Source organism: Moschus berezovskii, chromosome 9, assembly GCF_049115385.1.
Source record: "Moschus berezovskii isolate FMDL1 chromosome 9, NW_MosBer_1.0, whole genome shotgun sequence".
NCBI lineage: Eukaryota > Metazoa > Chordata > Mammalia > Artiodactyla > Moschidae > Moschus > Moschus berezovskii.
The window spans coordinates 36,045,238-36,066,872 of NC_142468.1; the positions used below are offsets into that span (position 1 = coordinate 36,045,238).

Consider the following 21,635-nt stretch of genomic DNA (forward strand, 5'->3'; position numbering starts at 1 on the left):
AAAATACTGTGCACAAGTTTTTAGCAGCACTACACTTGAATAGCCAAAGGGGAAAACAACCCAGATTTCCACCAGTGGATGAACAGATAAATCATAATATAAAGAAATAATGGATTATTATTTAATAATTGACACGGGTTCAATCCCTGATCTGGGAAGATCCCACAAGCCGCAGAGCCTGTGTGTGTGGGAGTGCCAAATCGCTTCAGCCATGTCTTGACTCTTTGCGACCCTATGAACTTATAGCCTACCAGGTTCCTCTGTCCATGGGATTCTCTAGGCCCTCCTCCAGGGGATCTTCCTGATTCAAGGGTCAAACCCAGGTCTCCCGCATTGCAGGCAGATTCTTTACCATCTGAGCCACCAGGGGAGCCCCAACTAAGCCTGTGCACCACAACTGTTGAGCCTGTGCCCAGAGCCTGGAAGCTACAACTACTGAGCCCACATGCAGCAATTGCAGAGCCTGTGCCGCAGCTACTGAAACCCACACATCCTAGAGCCTGTGCTCCATAACAAGAGAAGCCACTGCAATGAGAAACCAGTGCACCATAACTAGAGAGTAGCCCCCACGCACTGCAACTAAAGAAAAGTCTGGGACTTCCTTAGTGGTCCAGCGGTTAATAATCTCTGCTTCCACTCAAGAAACTGCAGGTTCCATTCCTGGTTGGAGAGCTAAGATCCTGCATGCCACACGGTACAGCCAAAATGAAAATTATTCTTTTAAAAAGGTGAATCTCATGGTATGTGATTCTTATCTACATTTAAAAAGTAGATGAAAAAGAATAGCAGTAAGATCTGAGGTGGGAAAAACATAAAACTCTTTTAAAAAAATTATGCTAAGACTACAGTAACCAAAACAGTATGGAAGCAGAGCAGAAACACGTAAGGAGTTCAAGAAAACAGCAATCTAAATGATTAAAGACGCAAAGTGAGTGGAAAAGCAGAATGTCTGAATAAACTGAGAAAACCAAATATCTGAGTAAAAAGGTAGATGCCTACTACACCATAAAAACATAAAAGTGCCAGACTGAATAAACCGCAAAATTTAATACTGTAAGCTATGAGAAATGATTTTAAAGTCTTAGTGGGAAATAATTCCTTACCTAAGCAAAAGACACGAAACACTGAAATACCTGACAAAATACAAATTTTAAGTATCTAGTTGGGGCAAAGACACCTAAAGATAAGCAAAAGAGTGGGAGTATATACACACAAAAAGTTAATTTCCATGACATTACACAGTTCACCCTGGCCAGTGGGGGAGGGACGAAGTGTCACTATTTTAGCATGATGGTGTAAAACAAAAATGAAAAGACTACAGTCTGCAAAACATATAGAAAGGTATATAATGCCCAGCAAACTGGATGTTTTGGAAGGTGAGTTAGGGACATGTATTTTTTCACATCTATTTTCAATGTTATTTGAATTTCTGACCACAGAATGCTAATTTTATAATGTCAAAATAATTTTAGAAGGAAAGTCTGAAAGGCAAAACTTCAAGTAGATGAGGGTCACCAAAGGATTTTTTTTAAAGGGAAGTATGCCTGGAGAATCCCAGGGACAGGGGAGCCTGGTGGGCTGCCGTCTCTGGGGTCGCACAGAGTCGGACACGACTGAGGCGACTTAGCAGCAGCAGCAGCATAGCATGGTTGGATTAGTTTTTCTGACAAATCCCTGGAGCAGCTTTACAAAGAATGGCTATGAAAAGCACCAGTTTGGAAATATGACACGTAATGATTCATTTCTCTATTCAACAAATGCTAAACACCTATTGGGGCTCGGTACTGAGCTAAGCATTGGGACCAGTTAGAAATGTTGCAAGTTGTCTCAGCAAAAGATCAAGTATGCTAGGTATATTATACTTTGGGCACTGGTGTAAGGGATGTAAGGCACCATTTGAAAGGCATCTGTGGATAATATTCTTCTGATACTCCTTATATTACAAGAGGACCAGATATTCCTGATAATATAATCCATTTTTGACAACTCGAAAAAGCAAAAAGCCCATATCAGCCTGTTCTTACAAGTAACTGTCTTGTTTCCAAGATTCTCTGACTTGATAAAGTCCATGTTCTAAAAATCTTTGAATAAAGAAATTTCAAAGCCACCCCTGGTCATTTTCTCCGCATCTTTTTTTTTCATTCCTTGGAAAAAAGAGGACACAATATTAAGAGTTAACCCAAAGGAAAAACATTTTAGTGACTCATATTAGAGATATTTTTAATTGTGATTTAATCTGCATTGGTTTCTTTTACAGTTGACATGTTCCCATTTTATCACACCCATCTGCTATTGCAACAGCAAGCCAGTTTTAACAAAAGACCATGACTATACATAAAAACTGTTTTAAACTTTCTCATCTTAAAATACATTTTTAAAAAGTGTCCATCAAATGAAGGGAAGCACAAAAAAAAACAAAAAACCCTGCTGATAACTGACAAACAATTAATCCTACCACTCATCTTGCATGCTCAGTCGCTCTGTGACCCTTTGGACTGTAGCCCGCCAGGCTCCTCTGTCCATGGGATTTTTCACGTGAGAATATTGGAGTGGATAGCCATTTCCTCCTCCAGGGGATCTTCCCAACTCAGGGATGGAAACGCATCTCCTGCACTGGCAGTTTCTTTATCGCTGAGCCATTGGAAAAGTCCCACCATTTAGCTTAGGGTATGTGAAAAACACGAGAGGTGTGGCAGCAGCTCCAAGTTATACCACTACCTGAGAGCTAACTGCTTAATCATTTGGGGCCGAGGAAACAAACTCCTCCGAGGCTGCTGGTTAAGCAGGCAATCACCATCACCTTGACAAAGTCAACTGCCTGAACGAGCTTTTCTTAAAGGTACCATAATGCTACCACAGTTCTCCCCAAACCATGCCAACAAGGTCCCCCATTTTTATAATTCCTATTTCAAATGCATGCTGTGGGCAATGCCAAGCAAAATGCATGTCAGTTTCTGAGGAAGTGATTATGGCAAGCATGACAGTTAAGACCTAGATACTCCAAGGCAGTTCCAATTTCACAGTATTTTATTGTTTTCACAGAAGATGCCTGTTGAAATATGATAGTCAAGATGGTTTTTACCTTAACTTTATATTTATTGTTTTATTTTGGCCACGCTTGGTCTTCACTGCATTGCTCGGGCTTTTCTAACTGCGTCACGTGGTCTTAATTGCTCTGCTACATGTGGAATCTTAGTTTCCAACCAGGAATTGAACCTGCACCCCCTGCATTAGAAGGTGGATTCTTAACCACTGGACAAGGCAAGTCCCTCAAGATGATTTACGTTACACTTGTGAAAGACTTTTTAATAAGAATAAAGTTCAAACCCCAGAAAAAAATCTTTTCAGACTCTTGGTGGTGCATACTCAGTCATGTCCAACTCTTTCCAACCCTTTGGACTGTAGCCTGCGAGGCTCCTCTGTCCATGGGATTTTTCAGGCAAGAATACCGGACTGGGTTGCCATTTCCTTCTCCCCATCTTTCCAATCCAGGGATCGAACCCGGTCTTCTGCATAGGCAGAGTCTTTAACGCTGAGCCATCAGAGAAGCCTCAGACTCTCTGTAAAGAACATACAATCATATGAAAAGAACCTGGCCTAATCCCCAAGCCATCCTGAGAAAGAGCAGCATTTCTTCCCAGACAGATCACCAGAAATTACAATGGATTTTAAAAAACAAAAACTCCTTTGCCAAGAGGAGAAGGGGACAACAGAGGATGAGATGGTTGGATGGCATCACTGACTCAATGGACACGAGTCTGAACAAATTCAGGGAGACAGTGAAGGACAGGAAAGCCTGGTGTGCTGCAGCTCATGCGGTCGCAGAGTCAGACCTGGTGACTGAACAACAACAAATAACAACGACAAAAAAAAAACCCCAGTCAACAGCACATACAAAGTGACTGACCTCTATCCATAAAAAGAGGAGGGAAATCCTCTAATTAAAAACACAAAAGACAACGAGGGAAGGAGAAAAAACTGAAGACTGAAAAAGGGGGCAATAAGCAGCACTTACCAGAGCCCTTTTAGTAGAAGTATTTAACAACTGGATATTGCTATAACCTTCTTCACAGCTTTGAAAAAGGCTCGCCTAGACATCTAATTTCACATGCAGAGCGTCAAATATTTATTCCTTTTACATCCCGTCAGATATCTGTTCCTTTTAGCCACAACTGTCACTGCCCTGAGCCACAAAAAGTTTTTTAATATATGTAAGTAGCTGCATTCCTTGAATCCAAGAGGAAGTGTCTGAGAGGCCCACAACTCCCTTCTGAGAGATTACAAACAATTTCTTTCACTTTAGCTGCTACAGTGGTATCCGAACATCTTTCAACTCTTGCCTTATCCAAAAGGTAACCATCAATAAACAGACAAAGGAGAACTTAGTGGACCGAGGTGGCCTGATGTAAAATTAATAGTAATGAGAGTCTAACCAACCCAAACACATCAAATCTAATGGGGAGAGGAGGACACTGAATTTGAGCAGAAGTTAAGGATGGAGACAAAGTCATAAAATTGGAAGACTCACTACATGAGGGAGCAATAAACGTTTGCCACAGAGTAGATAAGGTGACCAGGTCGCCAGATCCAGCCACTTGATGGGCAACTGGAATGGCTACAGAATCTAGGACAATTAGGTACTATGGTTCCAATTCTCTGTAATAACAAACTATATGACCTAAAACTGCCCTGTATTTCTGTATGTCCCCACACATCCATATGAAAAGCTAACATCTACTTCCAGATGGTTACTTCTTTTTGGAAATGAAAAACATTCCAGAATCAGTAGAATCTTTTCCTGACTGCATTTATGCATGACCTGCAAATCAGGAGGCTGACTAAACCTACTGAGAACGCCCTTAAATTGTTGAGTCTACTTACCTAATCTTTTTTTTTCCCCCAAGAATTAGATGCCAGACTTCTGGGTAAGGATGATGGACTAAACACATAGCTATTCACTGATCCTTCCCAGAACACCAAAGGATTCCTTTTCTTTTTTTCAAATATAAAACCCTACAGAGATGAAGAGGACTGAAGATTACAGCCACAAATTTTTGAAAACTGGAAAATAAATGGTTAAGAGGTAAAGGACCCAAAGACCCAAGAAAACTGAATCCTAAGGTAAGCATCAAGGAATAGGCCTCCAAAAGGGCCAGTGGGGATAAATGGGAAGAATTGACAGAAAATCTTTCTGAAATGCAATTCTCAGATACCCTTCCACTCTCTCAGGCAGGCAGATAAATGCCTTTCCTTCACCCATGCAACACTGAAGGTAATCTAAGGAGGTTTATAAATAAACAGAGGTTTACATGGACTGGAGATCACTAGGTAAGGTAAAGACAGTTTAAGCTAACATATGTACTAGATTCCAGTCCCCAGTGTGTTGACAAACAAATGTCTAACAACTGGCTGGGGTCTGGCGAGCAGAGGAAGTGTGGGGAACAAGGGTAGTTATTTGTAGTATCTGCTGCTTACCATAGCTGCTTCAAGCAACCAAACAGTGTCACCGAGTGCAGAATTCAGAAGAGATGCCTATGACAACATGGTGTTCCCACTCTGTAGACAGATGGACATACACTCAAGAGCATCCATGACTAAAAATGTAATACAATAAACACAGAGTAGTGAGCTTTTAGTATTTATTAATTTTAATAGAACATTTAATAAGTCTGTATAATCTTTAATAATTGTTGTATGTAGCAACTCACTCACAAAGTTCCTAAAAACAACTGTCTCTGACGTGCTAGTACTGCCTACTAACCCCAGACCCCTTTGTCAATACCTTTCTCAAAAGACTGACAGCCAGGTCTTCACTTCCAGGCAGTGATTAGAAGAGACGTCTCTGGGGAATTTGCCCAGCAATTAGTCTACAAGGAAAAATATAAAAATATTGACAAGTTCCCAAACATATTTGACCAGCCAGATCATCCTACTTCAAAGCTCACAATTGATAAGTCCTACTTGCATGTTCAGAGCTTCCAGTCAGCTTCTTAGGAGCCAACTCTTAAATATCAGGAAACAGCCAAGAGTCATTAGACATTCTAGTATAAAAAATAGAAATGGAAATAGAAAAAGCAAGCTGAGAGACCTGGGCAGTCATACAGCACTCTGTACTTTGAAGAACTCCATGTTAGATTTGATGCTCTGCTGTTGCTGTCTTAGAATTCTTTAATAATGTTAAACAAGGGGCCCCATATTTTAACTCTGTACTCAGCCCTGGAAATTATGTAGCTAGTACTGACAGAGACTCTACAGGCAGAAGAAAATTCTGGAGAGAGAGAGACACCATTAATATTTTCAGAAATACAGCACAAAATAATATAAACATGAAGCAAGAACAGTATTTTAAAAAAATAAAAGAACAAAAAAGAGAATCAGAAAGTGATCACAAGCATACTTCCTTGCTAATTTAAAATCTAAGAGCTGAAATGAAAAACTCAATAGAATAGCATGAGAATTCTGGAAGATGAGTCCAGCAGGTCCAATATCTGAATAATAAGAGTTCAAAAGGAGATAAAAAGGAAAAAGGGAGAAGTCATCAAGAATGTGCCTGTGATGCAGGAGACCTGGGTTCGAGACCTGGGTTCAATCCCTGGGTCAGGAAGATCTCCTGGAGAAGGGAACAGCAACCTACTCCAGTATTCGTGCCTAGAGAATTTCACAGACAGGCACCTGGCAGGCTTCAGTCCATGGGAGTCACAAGGAGTCGGACACAACTGAGCAACTAACACACATCAACAAAACAGTTCCATGAATGAAAGGATTCATCAAATGCTCAGCAGAATGAATGGAACCAAACCCACACTAAGGTATATTATTGTGCAATTTTAAACACTGAGAAACAAAAGAACTGATCACATAAATAATTAGGAACTTAATGACTTTGGCTTCAAGAACAATGCAGTAAACTTGGAGGAAACTATAAAACAATGAAGTCATGCCTTGAAAATTTGCAAGCTAGAATTCTATACCCAGCCAAACAATCAATTGAAAGTATGGACAGAGTAAGATGAGTTCAGTCATTCAAAGTCTCCAAGCTGATTAAAAATCAAACCCTCCCGTTCTCAGGCAGCTATTGGAGAATACATTCTGACAAAGTAAGACACAAGAAGATATGAGATCTAGAAAACTAGAACTCAACACAAAGAGGAAAAGAGTAACCCTAAGATGCTGGTGAAGGGAAGACCCAGGATAAGAGGTACACATAAAAACAATGGGCAACCAGTCAATATGGGACCATATCTTCAGGAATATGAGAAGCTAATAGAACACCTTAAGTGTTGGAATTTCCTAAAGGAAATCTGGGCAAGTTGCAATCTGAACTATAAAAGGCATTAATATAAAAGTAAGCAACAACAAAGAAAAACAGAAATTCCACAGAAAATCAAAACTGTATAGAAAAGTAAAAGTGTTCACAGCTTGTTAAATGGCTTAACTGTGAATAGCGCATTCACTCTTAACTGTGTAAACACTGAACACTGATCTAAGCAGTTATGAACACCTATACCAAGATGGGAAAAGAAAAAAGGTACCTGGAGATGTGGAAAAAGAACTAAATCTTCATCTGCCATAATGGGAAATAAAGATAATACCTGAAATTGAGAAATCAAGAAATCAGAATATAAGAATGCTATTAAGAATGACAAGGTTCAGAACATGCTACACCAAAATACAGTGCCTTGGCATAGTAAGTATTTTAAGCTGAAGAAATTTGAGAAATGACAGGTGCAAGAAGGACTATCTGACCTCTCTGGACTCTGAAGCAGGTCCTAAGACCCTCATGTGAGAAAGGCCTTCCCTATACCTGGAGGAAGGGAGGATCCTTATTTCTGAAGATGAATAGACAAAGAGAAATTCAAAGTAACTGGCCTTGTTAAGCTTCCCGTTTATTAACCTTCAGTTCAGTGCAGTCGCTCAGTCATGTCCGACTCTTTGCGACCCCATGAATCACAGCACGCCAGGCCTCCCTGTCCATCACCAAGTCCCGGAGTTCACTCAAAAACTCATGTCCATCGAGTCGGTGATGCCATCCAGCCATCTCATTCTCTGTTGTTCCCTTCTCCTCCTGCCCCCAATCCCTCCCAGCATCAGAGTCTTTTCCAGTGAGTCAACTCTTCGCATGAGGTGGCCAAAGTACTGGAGTTTCAGCTTTAGCATCAGTCCTTCCAGTGAACACCCAGGACTGATCTCCTTTAGAACGGACTGGTTAGCTCTCCTTGCAGTCCAAGGGACTCTCACCTTAGCTCATATTATTTTGCCCTATTACATTCTTCCATGACTTTCTACTCTTTCAAACTCAGTATCAAAATGCTCAGGCCTGGATTTCCCTGGTAGTCCAGTGCTTAAGAACCCACTTGCCAATGTGGGGGACAAGGGTTGATCCCTGTTCTGGGAAGATCCCACATGCCAAGGAGCAACAAGGCCCCTGTGCCACAACTACTAAGCCTGTGCTCTAGAACTCGCATGACTTTATTCATGGAATTTTCCAAACAAGAATACTGGAGTGAGTTATCATTTCTTTCTCCAGGGAATATGACTGACCTAGGGCTCAAACCTGGGTCTCCCGCATTGCAGGCAGGTTCTTTATTGTCTGAACTACCAGGGAAGTCCACAAATAACTACATACACACATTAAAAAAAAAAAAAAAAAGCTCAGGCCTAACCACTTCTTCAGGTTTTCATTTCCTTATGAAGACTCATCACACAAAATCTATATTATCAATAAATAAATTTGTATGCTTTTCCTTTGTTAGTATGTCTCATCAGTCCATTAACAGGATCCTAGCTATAGAACCTAGGAGGATAGTAAGAAAAAGAATTTTTACTCTCCTCCAAGAACACAGAGGTAAGAATCAGCTATAAGAAATTAAAGCATTTGCCTCTAGGGAAGGAGAAGTGGGGGATCAAGTGGGAGGACTGCTGCTTTTGAAAACAAGTCTTATAGAGCTTTTGAATCATTAAACTATGCACATTTAACACACTGATAGAAAAAGTACAAAACAGAAACATGAGAAAAACTAGCACCAAGTTCAGCTTGATTAAGTCCATGACTCTTTTTTCCGATTACAAGCTTTCCCAGTAAGAAACTGCTCTCCTTGCATTTGTTGTATTTTCCGTTTTTCTACAACTGATTACTCATATAATAAACAGTAATAAGACTCTGATGCTAGGAAAGGTTGGGGGCGGGAGGAGAAGGGGACGACAGAGAATGAGATGGCTGGATGGCATCACCGACTCTGTGGACATGAGTTTGAGTGAACTCCGGGAGTTGGTGATGGACAGGGAGGCCTGGCGTGCTGTGATTCATGGGGTCGCGGAGAGTCGGACACGACTGAGCAACTGAACTGAATCATCTTAACTACTGTCTGATATTCCAAGTCATCTGCAACTCCAATTGTTATTTAGGGATATTCCTATATGAGATGGTACCCAACCTGGCCCAACTCAGGAAAAGGTGGCAGTTATCCTTCACAGAGTTACCACAGCAATTTATACCAAATGACTCACTATCTCACAAAGGGTTTCCCTCTGCAAGCCTACAATTCTGTCAAAACACTACAAAAAGACTTTCCACTTAACCCTGTGAGAAATTCAAATAAAAAACACAACAAACTCTAGAATGTGCCTTTAAGCGGCAACAAATTCAATTTTTTTCATATCTTTATTACCCAAGACACTAAAAGATTTCCGTACATAGAAATTACAATATACAACATATTATTTAAATACAACTGATAGCATTTAATATTTATTTTTAATCTTTCTTTATATAGCTGTCAGGTTGACCTTAACTAACCAGTAAAGTTATTATACAGTCAGTTTACAAAACACAGTTCAGATAAGTAGATGCTGTCACATCCTGTGTGCACCTCCCGATGATGGCAGCCATGGTCAGCACAGGATATTTAAGGAGGAATCTGCTTACCACAGAGAACTGAGCAAATCTGTAGACAGAAGTAGTCCAGTCAAAGCAGCTACACATGTTTTCACTTATTCCTTTAAGAGTGATCAGATTTGTCTGGACTTGGTATAGAATCATTTCTGGATTTAAGGAAAACGAAACAAGGTTTTACAGCTTGTTATGTTATGTTAGCAGGAGAAGAGGACGACAGAGGACAAGATGGTTGGATGGCATCACTGACTCAATGCACATGAGTTTGAGCAAGCTCTGGGAGGTGGCGAAGGACAGGGAAACCTAGCATTCTGTAGTTCATGGGGTCACAGAGTTGGACACAATTGAGCGACTGAACAACAACAAAACAGTGGTAGGCAGGCGGCTGTGAAGAAATCCTAATCGCAAAAGACTCCTTTTGCACTTAAAATTGAGGTGGGACAGACATACCTGAAGTCATAGTTTATTTACATTTCTCATCTCTATTTTGCCTAATCATGGCAAAGACTATTTTGTCCTCATTATTAATTAGTAAACCCTAGCATGGTAATGCGGCCTGTAGGATTATGAACACTCCTTACACACATACCTCTAAAGCCAGTAAAATATGTCTTTGACATTAAAAAAACAAACAAATTTTTCTCAAACTGTCATCAAAATCAAGCTGCTGCCAGAAGAATCTCTTTGTCAAAGTCAAATTAAACTCTGCCAGTACACACAAAGAACATACCTTCAGATGAGTGGCTGTTAACCAACTTAATCTTAGAACACTCAAAACTTCATGTTCACACTAGAGTGCTTTAGGTAAATAATACTAATCTCTTCCGGCTTCTAGGTAGCTTACAGCCTTAGTAAAGTTCATTTGGTTTCTTGCCACCTTCATCCATCCCCATCTAACCCTCCCCTCCAAAGCAGCTTTTTCTGTCATGTTTTGTTTTTGAAACAGCTTGCTTTTTCCACAATAGGTTTTCCCAAAATATTTCAGGGTTCTGACAATTCTGCCAGTGACTAAATCTCCTCCTGGGAATAGCTGCCTCATTATCACTATTAAAAACAGTCACTCCTAATACGGACTGATAAGAATCTGGAAACTAGTGTAACTTCGGGAATGCAAATCCCACCCTACCCAATCTAAAGATAAATGTATTACAAATGGAATAACAGACTCACCACAGGACAGAACTCAAGCAGTCTCTGTGTTCCATTTAAGCTATTGAGTTTTGTGTAATCCTAGTTCTTACTAATATGAAGAATTTACCATTACGTTCTTAATAACCAATTAATATGTAAATTACTAAGAGTCAAGCAAGCACAAAAGAAAAAAGGGGGGAAAAAATCACAACCCACACTCAACACAAAACTCAGCAGCAAATGCCCTTATGTTTTTAAGGTAATACTGCCTTCCAACTGATCTCCTATTTCAAAAATATTTTGTGCAGTACATGTGTTGTGTGGGTAACTTTTGTTCTTGGCAAGCTAGCGCTTCTGGCTTGGAAAATCAACAGCAGATAACCTAAAGTAAGAGGTCTTTTCCTATATCCTTCAAATGGAACAACTACTTAGAAACCTAATTCTTGCAAAAAAAGATATACAAACTAAAGATGATCATGAATTTACTTCCATCATCATCATTTTGCTGCTATCTAGCTTACTTAGTATTTGTGGAAAGTTACATAAGCATAGTTCATCATTCTGGAAACGTGAAAGAGCAATGCAGAGATGATTCCCCCATCCATACACAAACCCCTAAAAAAGCAATGTCCAAAAGCTCTTTCACATCAACCAAAATCAACATGGGCCATTTTGCAGTGAAGGCAGAGAACACATAACTCAGGGGTATGTAACTTTTTTGTGCTATCAACTCCTTTGGCAGTATGCAAAGACTATAAACTGGAATATTTTTTAAAGCAAAAATACATATACTGAGAAAACCTATTATATAGTTATCAAAATATTTAAAATTCATATAATATTCAATATATTTCTTTTTAAACATATAACAAGCACTAACAAGTCTATTAACTACCATAATTTCCAAATTATAACCAACATAAATGATACTTTCAAGGTATCTATAACAACTACAATGTGATATAAAAATATGATGTCAATTGATGACAGTCACAGGGATTGCTAACTTGCTGTGGTTTGTAGGTACATTTCAGTCAGAGATTAGTGAAAACAAGTAACTAACATTTTTCTCATTCAAACTCACGGATCCTTAAGGCTTTTAAAGTGTACTCATCTGGAGCATTTCAAGAGGTACTTAGAGATCACTTGGTTCAACCTCTTCATTTTAAAGGTAAGGGAATTAAGAAAGAACTGATGACACTGATTGCCTGAAGTACATTCATTCCAAATCACTGAGTTATATTTAAAAGTAAACCACTGTTTTCTTCTGAAGACCTGAATCTCACATCTAGGCCTACTCAGAACTTGCTTCAAACTTGCATCTCAGTTACATCATCTGTAAAATAAAGATAATAATCCAACTTTGGAAGAACTTTAATGTGAAAACCAAATTTAATAATCCATGTTAAAATACTACAGCAGTACCTTTAAAGGGAAGGCTAATTATCAACTAATTCCATGAGAATTCAAAGGCAAATTATTCTTATTCCTTAGTATACCTTCAGTTCAGTTCAGTCGCTCAGTCGTGTCCGACTCTCCGCGACCCCATGAATCACAGCACCCCAGGCCTCCCTGTCCATCACCAACTCCCGGAGTTCACTCAAACTTATGTCCACAGAGTCGGTGATGCCATCCAGCCATCTCATTCTCTGTCGCCCCCTTTTCCTCCCACCCCCAACCTTTCCCAGCATCAGAGTCTTTTCCAGTGAGTCAATTCGTCGAATATCCTCAAATTCTAATTTATTTACTACATTAAATATGTTATCAAATGGATCTCCCAAAGGACAAACTGACCCTAAAACTAAGACACTTCAAGCAGAAAATGTGTTTAGAACAAAAAGTACTGGCTTTGGAGTCAGACTATTACAAGCTATGTGCCTGTAATTCTATGAGAAATGCTTGGTTTTATCTGATCCTCCATTTCTCAATTAGTAGTAAGAATAAATGCTAACAACCATACATACAAGACAACCATAATTAAATGTCAGTCCATGAAGAATATAAGATGCAAAGATAACCTCATAACACAGTAAGGAAACTTTTCTGATTTCTGCATTATGGATATTCACTTTCTCTTCCATATTACTTGGTAAGATTATTTAAAATACGATAAAGTATAGTACAAGTAATATCCTTACTTCAGTGCAGAATCTCAGTAATCTAAAACAAAGCCAATCAAATAGCCAGCAATTTTTTTCCCATCAAAACTCCTTGTCAAAAAAAATTAATTACATATTAAACACAGTATTACTGTGCATTGAAAAAGGAAGGGAATTAAAACTAAAGGCCATCCCCAAACTTCTAAACCAGAAAAAAGCAAACAAACATTTGGAAGACAATAGTCACACAAAATAATTTAAGCACATATTTAAGTATGCAAGTGGGGGTAAAAATGCCAATAAAGGCAAGGCTGCTCAAGTTCTTCCCGCATATTCTGTCTTGCCTGCCTCCACAAAAAGAATTCAGTGGCTGACTGTAGACAAATCAAAGTTATTTGCAAACATTTTAGTTGACTAGGAACAATATACAGAAAATACAGTAGGTAGTCCTGGGGACACAAAAGGATCATAATCTAAAGCAGATATGTTAAACTAAGGATGGAAAAAAGAATCATTATCTGTCATGCCCTCCTGTCACACCCTCTTATTTGTAGTCATAACTGCAAGCCGTTTTCAAGACAATGGCAATGTTATTAAGGGTACCTTCATGCTGTGCCAAAGCACATACACAGAGCAATTCAGAACAATCAGTCTTACTTTCATAAAAGCAAAGGTTGCAGCCAAATGAAATGGGTGGATACTATATTAAACAATCTTGGAATTAGCTAATAGGATATGGGAAAAAATGATCCTAATGCCAATGCTAAATTCCCTTCCTCCTTTACACACAAAAAATTTATTACAATATTTGAAAAACACTAGTCAAGAAAGATTTCATTTACTGAGACCTAAACACAGCCTGTTTTTAAGCACAAAGATGCTTATTATTTCCTTGTATAATATATAAACTTAAAATATAAGCACAGGTGTTTCTTCCCTGGTGGCTCAGTGGTAAAGAATCTGCCTGTCAATGCAGGAGATAATGGGTTTGAACCCTGATCTGGGAAGATTCCACATGCCATGAAGCAACTAAGCCCATGCACCACAATTACTGAACCTGTGCTCTAGAGTCCCGGGATTGCAACTACTGAGTCCACTTGCCCCAACTAATGAAGCCAGTGTGACTAGAACCTGTGCTCTGCAACAAGAGAAGCCACCACACTGAGCAGCCCACACACCGCAACTAGAGAGTAGCCCCCACTCATTCCAACTAGAGAAAAAGCCTGCGTACCAATAAAGACCCAGAACAGCCAAAAACTTTATATACATACATACATATATATATATATATATAACACACACACGTGGAAACCTTTAAATATAGACACTAATAACTCTAAAGAAAATCAGGTGTTTTATAAACATTTAATGAAAGTGAAAACTGAACGAAGACAAGAAGTAACAATAAAACCTAATGCTTTGTTTGTTGCAGTTATTCTACTGCTCTATTCCTCAGGAAACAAATTATTCTCCCACTGGGTTTCCTGGCTCTGGTTTCCTAATTATAATGAAGTTTAAAACATTAAGCAACTAGTTTCTCTAGTTGTGGCACACAGGCTCAGTAGTTTCTACAGATGGACTTGGGTGTCCCATGGCATGTGGGAACTTAGTTCCCTGACCAGGGATCGAACCCTAGTCCCCTGCATTGGCAGGCAGGTTCTTAACCACTGGACCACCAGGGAAATCCCTAAGCAATTGTTTCTGAAAGTTTAGTAATCGCATAATTGTATGGTTCACTTTCAGAGAATAAAAGAATTGCTTTTTAAACAACTAGGAAGAGGAGAACTATGTCTTATATACATGAACACATATTTAAGTAGGCCTTTCAGCAAGAATGTAAAGTTTATTTGATAAAACAACTAGTTATTCTTTATTACTAGACTGCTGCTGCTAAGTCACTTCAGTCGTGTCCAACTCTGTGTGACCCCACAGACGGAAGCCCACCAGGCTCCCCCGTCCCTGGGATTACACAGGTTTAAAATGCACTTTATTCGTCACTGTGGCATGTCAATATTTTAATCAATTGTATTCAGTCTAAATTAATTACATTAGTTAATGCTCTGTTAACTGGTTTCAAGGCAAAAATCAGAAAAGGGACAAAGTAAGAGCTTAAACAATTATAGGACTATAATTACATGAACACAGCCTTATACAGAGACATAGTACTATTAGTACTAAAACAGAAAAACGAAGGACAAAATTCAAGTCTCAGGAGAAATTTCACTACCAAACTGATTCAGTGAAAACTTTTATACAACAATTTTAATAGCTTTCATTTAATACTCATATTTACAAAAGATGTTTTTAGATATAATTTTAATGCATTAATTAGAACTTAAACATTAGGTCAACAGCTAGTACAAGAGAAATCTATTGCTCAAACCAAACTGAAAGAGGAGTGTCTTCTCAGATACGCTATTTTTAAAAGAATCCCTCAAGAGTTTAAGCTCTTCCTGGGCAGCTTCTCCGTAGGTATGGTATCTACTGCCCTATTTTGCTCTAAGAAAAGGAACCATTTATGAAAATTTCTGCCGAAACTTGCAAGGTAGATAAAAATTCAAAATTTTAATAAATCTTTTTAAAATATGCATTTTGAAAACCAGGTTTACACAGAGCTCCAAACCTAGAAAAATTATTAAAATAAAAATAGGCTGGGGGGCTTCCCTGGCAGCTCAGTGGTGGGGAATCCATCTGTCAATGCTGGAGACACAAATTCAACCTCTGATCGGGGAGGATCCCACACGCTGCAAAGCAACTGAGCCCGTGCACCACAACTATTGAGCCTGCTAGAGGCCAGGAACCGCAACTACTGAAGCCCTGTGCTCTAGAGCCTGTGCTCCACAACAAGGGAAGGCACCTCAATGACTGCGCACCGCAACTAGCCAGTAGCCCCTGCTCGCTGCAACCAGAGGAAATTTCACGCAGGAAAGAAGATCCAGCACAGACAAAAATAAATAAATTAAAAATATGTTGGAGACTTCCAGTGGTTCAGGTCTGGAAACTAAGATTCCACATGCCACACTGCATGGTCAAAAAAGAAAATAAATGAAAATTAAAATAAAAAATAGGTTGACCACATAAATTATAGGCTATTTACAGTGACTTTGGGCAAAATCATTTATCATTAAGACTGCTGTTACTGAGTCGTTAAGTCGTGGCCAATTCTTTGCGACCCCATGGACTGCAGCACACCAGCCTTCCCTGTCCTTCACCATCTCCCAGGCTTTGCTCAAACTGATGTCCATTGAGTTGGTGATGAAATTCAACCATCTCATCCTCTGTTGCCCGCTTCTCTTCCTGCCCTCAATCTTTCCCAGCATCAGGGATTTTTCCATTGAGTTAGCTCTTCACATCAGGTGCTCAAAGTACTGGAGCTTCAGCTTCAGCATCAGTCCTTCTAATGAATATTCAGGACTGATTTCCTTTAGGATGGACTGGATGGATCTCCCTGCAGTCCAAGGGACTCTCAAGAGTCTTCTCCAACACCATAGTTCAAAAGCATCAATTCTTCGGTGCTCATCCTTCTTTATGATCAAACTCTAACATCCACACATGACTACTGTAAAAACCATAGCTTTGACTAGACAGATCTTTGTCAGCAAAGTGATGTTTCTACTTTGTAATACGCTGTCTAGGTTTGTCATAGCTTTTCTTCCAAGAAGCAAGCGTCTTTTCATTTCATGGCTGCAGTCACCATCTGCAGTGATTTTGGAGCCCAAGAAAATAAAATCCGTCATTGTTTCCATTGTTTCTCCATATATTTGCCACGAAGTGATGGAACAGGATGACACGATCTTAGTTTTTTGAATGTTGAGTTTTAAGCCAACTTTTTCACTCTCCTCTTTCACCCTCATCAAGAGGCTCTTTAGTTGCTCTTCTGCCATTCAGTTCAGTTCAATCACTCAGTTACGTATGACTCTTTGCAACCCCATGGACTGTAGTACACCAGGATTCCCTGTCCATCACCAACTCCTGGAGCTTGCTCCAACTCATGTTCATCCAGTTGGTGATGCCATCCAACAATCTCATTCTCTGTCATCCCCTTCTCCTCCCGCCTTAAATCTTTCCCACCATCAGGGTATTTTCCAAAGAGTCAGTTCTTACCATCAAGTGGCCAAAGTATTGGAGTTTCAGCTTCACCATAAGTCCTTCCAATGAATATTCAGAACTGATGTCCTTTAGGATTGACTGGTTTGATCTCCTGCAGTCCAACGGACTCTCAAGAGTCTTCTCCAACACCACAGTTCAAAAGCATCAATTCTTTGGCGCTCAGCTTTCTTCACAGTCCAACTCTCAACATCCATGCATGACTGCTGGAAAAACCATAGCTTTGACTAGACGGACCTTTGTCAGCAAAGTAATGTCTGCTTTTCAATATGCTGTCTAGGTTGGTCATAGTTTTTCTTCCAAGGAGCAAGCATCTTTTAATTTCATGGTTGCGGTCACCATCTGCAGTGATTTCGGAGCCCAAGAAAATAAAGTTTCTAACTCTTTCCCCATCTATTTGCCATGAAGTGATGGTACTGGTTGCCATGATCTTAGTTTTTTGAATGCTGAGTTTTAAGTCAACTTTTTCACTCTCCTCTTTCCCTTTCATCAACAGGCTCTTTAGTTCTTCTTCACTTTCTGCCAAAAGAGTGGTGTCATCTGAGTATCTGAGGTTGTTGATATTTCTCCATGCAATCTTGATTCCAGCCTGTGAGTCATCCAGCCTGGCATTTCACATGATGCACTCCGCATATAAGTTAGAAAAGGAGGGTGACAATATACAGCCTTGACGTACTCCTTTTCTAGTCCTGGACTGGTCTCGTTGTTCCATGTCCAGTTCTAACTGTTGCTTCTTGTCCTGCATACAGAAGACAGGTCAGGTGGTCTGGTATTCCCATCTCTTTAAGAATTTTCCACAGTTCGTTATGATCCACACAAAGGCTTCAGTAGTCAATAAAGCAGAAGTAGATGTTTTTCTGGAATTTCCTTGCTTTTTCTGAGTCAACAAGGATTGGCAATTTGATCTCTGGTTCCTCTGCCTTTTCTAAATCCACCTGGTACATCTGGAAGTTCTCAGTTCACGTACCATTAAGCTAAGTTTGAAGGATTTTGAGCATTACCTTGCTTGCATGTGAAATGAGCACAACTGTTCAGTAGTGCCAAACATTCTTTGGCATTACCTTTCTTTGGGATTGGAATAAAAACTGACCTTTTTCAGTCCTGTGGCCACTGCTGAGTTTTCCAAATTTGCTGGCATATTAAGACTGAGGCCATACTTTTAAATTTATCTGGTAAACTTGATGAGAATGATGCAAAAGTTTAGCACTTACCCAAAGTACTGCAAAAGGCAAAACAAAGATACATTTCACATCTGTGGGAATTCCAAAAAACTGTCTAAAGCAAGTATAATGCAGTAAATCTTTTCTAAATTACTTATTATAAGTAATAAATTATTTTTAAAGCAAAATAAGGAAATAAAAATTTCAATCTGTTTTATGTACTGGGTTGGCCAATAATTTCATTTGGGTTCTTCTGTAACATCTTATAGAAAAATCCAAATGAACTTTTTGGTTGACCCAGTATTTGAAACCTATTAAAGGTCAAAAGAAAAAACAGCCTAACTGAACAGAACACAGTTCAGTTCAGTCGCTCAGTTGTGTCTGACTCTCCGCGACCCCATGAATCACAGCACGCCAGGCCTCCCTGTCCATCACCAACTCCCAGAGTTCACTCAAGCTCACATCCACAGAGTCGGTGATGCCATCCAGCCATCTCATTCTCGGTCGTCCCCTTCTCCTCCCACCCCCAACCCTTCCCAGCATCAGAGTCTTTTCCAGTGAGTCAACTCGTCACATGAGGTGGCCAAAGTATTGGAGTTTCAGCTTTAGCATCAGTCCTTCCAATGAACACCCAGGATTGATCTCCTTTAGAATGGACTGGTTGGATCTCCTTGCAGTCCAAGGGACTCTCAAGAGTCTTCTCCAGCACCACAGTTCAAAAGCATCAATTCTTCGGCGATCAGCTTTCTTCACAGTCCAACTCTCACATCCATACATGACCACAGGAAAAACCATAGCCTTGACTAGACGGACCTTTGTTGGCAAAGTAACGTCTCTGCTTTTTAATATGCTATCTATGTTGGTCATAACTTTCCTTCCAAGAAGTAAGTGTCTTTTAATTTCATGGCTGCAATCAGCATCTGCAGTGATTTTGGAGCCCAAAAAAATAAAGTCTGACACTGTTTCCACTGTTTTTCCATCTATTTCCCATGAAGTGATGGGACCAGATGCCATGATCTTTGTTTTCTGAATGTTGAGCTTCAAGCCAACCTTTTCACTCTCCTCTTTCACTTTCATCAAGAGGCTTTTGAGTTCCTCTTCACTTTCTGCCATAAGGGCGGTGTCATCTGCATATCTGAGGTTATTGATATTTCTCCCAGCAATCTTGATTCCAGCTTATGCTTCTTCCAGCCCAGCATTCCTCATGATGTACTCTGCATAGAAGTTAAATAAGCAAGGTGACAATATACAGCCTTGATGTACTCCTTTCCCTATTTGGAACCAGTCTGTTGTTCCATGTACAGTTCTGACTGTTGCTTCCTGACCTGCATACTTAAGTCTTTCCAAAATAACTAAAAACCATTATTGAACACTTAGTATTTTCCAAGACTTAAATGAAGCCCAAACAACAAATTAATTGGATAAGTATCATCTAAGCCCTCCTATGGTGCTGAAATTCTAACATGGAAGGCAGGAAAACAGTTATAAAACAAACATACAAGAACTAAAACTATAAAACTCTTAAATCTTCATGACCTGGGATTAAGGAATAGTTTCTTAGGTATGACACCAAAGGTACAAACAACAGAAGAAAAGAGAGACTCCAGCAAAATTTAAAACTTTTTAACTACCAAGAAAGTGAAAAATACAGCCTCCCAGAATGGGATAAAATATGCGCAATTAATATTTCTGATAAAGGATTTGTATATAGAATATAGTGAACTCTTGTAACTCAATAATAATACAAAGTAATACAAACAATACAAAGAGATTAAAAATATGGAAGGGAGATTTGCCTAGAGCTCCAGTGGCTAAGAATGCACTCCCAACGCAAGGGGCCCAGGTTTGATCCCTGATCAAGAACTAGATCCCACCTACTGCCCCTAAAGATTCTCCATGCCACAATTAAGACCCAGCACAGCCAAATAAATAAATATTTTTTCTAAAAAAGGATATTAATATAAAATTCCCCAAAGAAGATATACTAATGGCAATAAAGACATGAAAAGATGCTCAACACCATTAGCTACCAGAAAACCTCAAATCAAACCCACAATGAGATCGATTTCACACACACTCAGGATGGTTAAAATCTAAAAGAGGCAATTCTTGTTGGAAAGAATATGGCTAAGCTGGAACTGTCATACACTGGTGTTGGAAATGTAAAATATGTGGTAGCTATGGAGAACAGTTTGGCAATTCTTCAAAAGACTAAAGAGTTACCATATGATTCAGCAATTCCACTCCTACTTTTGGTCTCTAGAGAAATGAATACATACTCTACACAAAACTTGTACATGGATGTTCCCAACAGCATTATTCATAACAGCCAAAAAATGAAAACAACCTAAATGTCCATCAATTGATGAACAGTGTATATCCATATGCTGAAATACTATTCAGCCATAAAAAGGAATGAAGTGCTGATATGTGTTACATGGATAAACCTTGAAAACATTATGCTAAGTGAAAGAAGTCAGACATAAAAGATCACATAAAGTACGATTCCATTTATATGAAATATACAGAATAAGCAAATCTAGGAAGACAGAAGGTAGATTTAGTGGTTGTTATTAATAGTCACTGGAGGGATGGGGGAAATGTATGTGACTGTTAATGAGTATAGGGATTCTTTCTGGTATCTTTATGACAGTAGGTAGTATTCTCATGACCTGAATCAAGTGTTCTAAAACTTATTTTAATTGTGATCACATAACTGTGAATAGCTCTGAACTGTACACTTTATACAGGGTAACTGCATGGTATGTGAATTATGTTTCAATGAAGCTGTTACTTTTTTAAAAATGGGTATTAAGAAACATATAAAAGGAACCTTCATCTAATCTGGAGAATCAGGAGAGTTTAGTGAAGACCTGGATACTACTGGGTTTTAGTTGCAGTACATGGGATCCAGTTCCCTGACCAAGGATCAAACCTGAGCCCCCTGCTTTGGGAGTGTGGAGTCTTAGCCACTGGATCACCAGGGAAGTCCCCAAACCCTTAATTATTATATTTAATCCTAATAACCCTTTGAGGTATGGGCAGTTATTATCATCATTTTACAGATGAGGAAACTGAGACATGGTGAAGGAAAGTAATCTGCCCAAGGTCACAGCTAGTGGTGCTATTATGAAGTGAACAAAAGCATTCTGGCCCCAAAGTCCCCCATACTCTAACACTTCACTACCCACTCTTTCCTGGAAACTGCCTATCAGTTAATTACAACACAGTTTTGTATATTCAATC

General features: G+C 39.3%; 1 protein-coding gene across 4 annotated transcripts in view; it reads right to left on the minus strand.

The window, feature by feature from the left end:
• FBXO34 (F-box protein 34) overlaps positions 1 to 21,635 on the minus strand; it is a 76,175-nt gene that overhangs the window by 24,623 nt on the left and 29,917 nt on the right. Inside the window, exons 2-3 of one of the 4 annotated variants that reach the window (XM_055437384.1) lie at positions 5,783 to 5,867; positions 5,476 to 5,594 (exon numbers count right to left, since the gene is read on the minus strand). The exons of 2 other annotated variants lie outside the window; for them this stretch is intronic. The gene's annotated coding sequence lies outside the window, so the exon portion shown is untranslated. The remainder of the gene's footprint in view (positions 1 to 5,475; positions 5,595 to 5,782; positions 5,868 to 21,635) is intronic. One more of the 4 variants, XM_055437381.1, reaches the window with a different exon arrangement.